This window comes from Myotis davidii, unplaced genomic scaffold (assembly GCF_000327345.1).
Source record: "Myotis davidii unplaced genomic scaffold, ASM32734v1 scaffold1007, whole genome shotgun sequence".
Taxonomy (NCBI): Eukaryota; Metazoa; Chordata; class Mammalia; order Chiroptera; family Vespertilionidae; genus Myotis; species Myotis davidii.
Window position 1 is genome coordinate 136,376 of NW_006298359.1, and position 3,526 is coordinate 139,901.

A 3,526-nucleotide genomic window follows, 5' to 3' on the forward strand; every position below is an offset into this window, starting at 1 on the left:
GGGCCATGAAGTTTCAATCGCACTGTACATACGTACCCGCATGTGGTATTTTGTGGAAGAACCACACTCAAGGGGCCAAAGAGCCGCATGTGGCTCGCGAGCTGCAGTTTGCCGACCACTAGGGTAGGGCAAGGTCCATCATTTCTGACTTCTTTTCAGTCGGGTCAAATTTCTAAGCTTTCTAAATCTCCATTTTCCAGACAATGAAAAGAAAATAGGATCCCACCGAACCCTCCTATCTACCTAAACCAGGACTTCTGTGAGGATCAAATGAGATGAGGCACAGGAAAACACTTCACAGACACTTGGTTAAAGTGTAAAATGTTTCCACCTGTGTTCTCGGGCTGAAGAAACCGCAGAGGCTAGTCGTCACTAGGAAGAGGAAGCTGGGCGTTGCTATGTCATTACCCAGCGCCCACAGTGACCATTTCTGGGCTGGGCTGTGGGTTGCATTTTGCACCACAGGGTCTCGGCAGTGTTGGCTGCGATTTGGTGGGGTGTCGCTCAGGGTGGTGGCAGAGCCTGTGTCCCACTTGGGGGATGCTCAGTGATGCTTTGTCAGCGCCAGGTCCGCAGTGCCGTTTCTCTGCGCACATCACAGCAGCTCCTGCGTTGAGCATCTGCCCCCCGATGGTCACTGCACGTCATAGCGACCAGTCAGACAGTGGGAAGGACACTTAGCATACTAGCCTTTTGCATATATAAATACTATGAGTCTTGGCTGGTATGGCTCACTTGGTTGAGCATAGTTCCATGCACCAAAAGGTCACCAGTTCAATTCAGGTTGTAATTCTATCCCCAGAAGGGATGTATATGGGATGCAGAAATTGATGTTTCTCTCTCATATCAATGTTTCTCTCTCTCTCCCTTCCTCTCTCTCTAAAATCAATACAAACATATTTCAAAAAAAGAGTAGGTACAGCCCTAGCCAGTTTTGCTCAGTGGATAGAGCATCAACCTGCGGACTAAAGGATCCTGGGTTCAAATTCAGTCAAGGGCCCATGCCCAGGTGGTGTGCTCAGTCCCCAGTGGGGAATTTGCTGGAGGCAGCAGCCGATCAATGATTCTCTCTCGTCATTGATGTTTCCATCTCTCTCTCCCTCTCCCTTCTCTGAAATTAATAAAAATATATATAAAAAATAAAATTTTAAATTACCCATTTTTTTAAAAAAGAATATGTTTAAAAAATACTATGAATAATTATATACCAATAAATTAGATTATCTGGAAGATGGATAACTTTTTAGAAATATACAGCCTTCCAAAACTTAGTAAAAAAGAAACAGAAAATCTGAACAGAATAATAACTACTAATAAAATCAAATCAGTAATCAAAAAACTCCAAATAAACAAAAGTCCAGGACTGAATGATGTCACAGGTGAATTTTACCAAACATTCAAAGAATACCTATCCTCATACTCCAAAAAATTGAGGGAAGACTCCCAATCTCATTTTATGAGACCAGCTTTACCCTTATTCCAAAACTAGACAAAGACATTACAAAAGAAAGAAAAATATAGACCAGTGGTCGGCAAACTCGTTAGTCAACAGAGCCAAATATCAACAGTACAATGACTGAAATTTCTTTTGAGAGCCAAATTTTTTAAACTTAAACTCTATAGGTAGGTACATTGTTATTAACGTAATTAGGGTGCTCCTAAGCTGGCCTTTGCTAAAAACATCCTCAGTCTGATTGAGGTACGTTCGCTGAGGTCAATCCCTTCCAACTCTCCCATCCACACTCATCTTGTATACTTGTTTCGTCTATCTGTCAACCGCGCGCGATATGCAGACATGAATAGCACTAACCACTGCACAATGAGACTGCTGACTGACTGGCTCACTCAACTTGTGCATGAGTCACACGCGCCTCCCAGGTGCTGCATATCCCGTGGCCCGCCTGCCTGCGCCGCGTCTTCTGTCGCCCGACCGACTTGACACCCCCCACTTCTTCTAATGCCACTTCTTCAAAATAGACTCGCCCAGGCCGAAAACCGACTTCTGCGCATGGGCCACGAAGTTTCAATCGCACTGTACATGCGCGCCTGCACGTGGTATTTTGTGGAAGAGCCACACTCAAGGGGCCAAAGAGCTGCATGTGGCTCGTGAGCCAAGGTTTGCCGACCACTGCTATAGACCAAAAGCCTGATGAACAGATGCAAAAATCCTCAAATATTGGTAAATTGAATCCAGTAGAATGTTAAAAAGATCACAAACCATGGTCAAGTGGGATTTATTCCTGAGATTTATTCCTGAGATTAGTTCAATATCCACAAATCAAATAACATGATACACCACATTTAAAAATGATGGGTGAAAATCATGTGATCATATCAATAGATGCAGAAAACGCATTCAACAAAATCTAGCATCAATCTGACTGGTTTTGCTCAGTAGTTGGTTGTCAACCCATGAACCAGAAGGTCACAGGTCAATTCCCGGTCAGGACACATGCCCAGGTTGCAGACTTGATCCCCAGTAGGCAGCTGAGATCCTCTCTTATCATTGATGTTCTATCTCTCTCTCTAAAACTAATAAAAACATTTTTTTAATCCAACATCCGTTTATGATAAAAACTCTCAGCAAAGCTGAAATAGCGGGGACTTACCTCAACATGATAAAAAGCATATGTGACAAGCCCACAGCTAACATGATACTCAACTGGAAAAAGCTGAAAGCATTTTCCTTATGATCAATGTACCTGTCCAATTTCCCAACACCATTTATTGAAGAGACTGTCCTTACTCCATTGTATGCTCTTGCCTCCGTTGTCAAATATTGAGTTGAATGGCTTGGATCGATTTCTGGATTCTCTGTTCTGTTCCATTAGTCTATATGCCTGTTCTTGTGCCAGTACCAGGCTGTTTTGAGTACAGTGGCTTTGTAGTATCTGGTATTGTGATTCCTCCAACTTTGTTCTTCTTTCTCAAGACTGCTGTGGCTATCCAAGGTCTTTTATTGTTTCCATATAAATTTTTGGAGCGTTTGTTCAAGATCTGTGAAATACGCCGTTGGTATTTTAATAGGGATTGTATTGAATCTATAGTGAGTCATCAGCTGTTAAAGTGTGTATACATTTTTTGGGAGACACCCTGGGTATACACACTTTTAATAATTATAAAGGCAGTGTTTATACTTCAACTGTATTTTCAAACTTCTAGTAGCATTTCAGGATGAATTTCCTTTATTCAAAGCTTAGTCTGGCTAAAAAGAAAGAAACATCAATTGAGCTACCAGCTGTTAAAATGTGTATACATGTTTTGGGGACACCCTGTAGATGAGAGGATTAGAGTACAGAATCAAAAATCCAGAAATAGATCTAACTATGAAGGAATTTCACACATGACAGGAATTTCTCATTCACCTAATCCAGCGGTTCTCAACCTGTGGGTTGCGACCACTTTGGGGGTAGAACAATGCTGGGGTCGAGCCCCAGCAGGTCCAGGGGTCCCCAAAGGTGTGGACGGAGAATGACACAGAGGCAGCGTTCAGGTGATCATCATAGCTGGGTTCTCTTGTCAGGGT

General features: G+C 42.7%; 1 long non-coding RNA gene across 1 annotated transcript in view; it reads right to left on the bottom strand.

Moving 5' to 3' along the window:
* Positions 1–3,057: 3,057 nt before the first annotated feature.
* The window catches only part of LOC107184714, a 7,059-nt gene continuing 6,590 nt past the window's right edge, over positions 3,058–3,526 (bottom strand). Inside the window, exon 2 of the long non-coding RNA XR_001515611.1 lies at positions 3,058–3,205. This is a non-coding gene — a long non-coding RNA (uncharacterized LOC107184714). The remainder of the gene's footprint in view (positions 3,206–3,526) is intronic.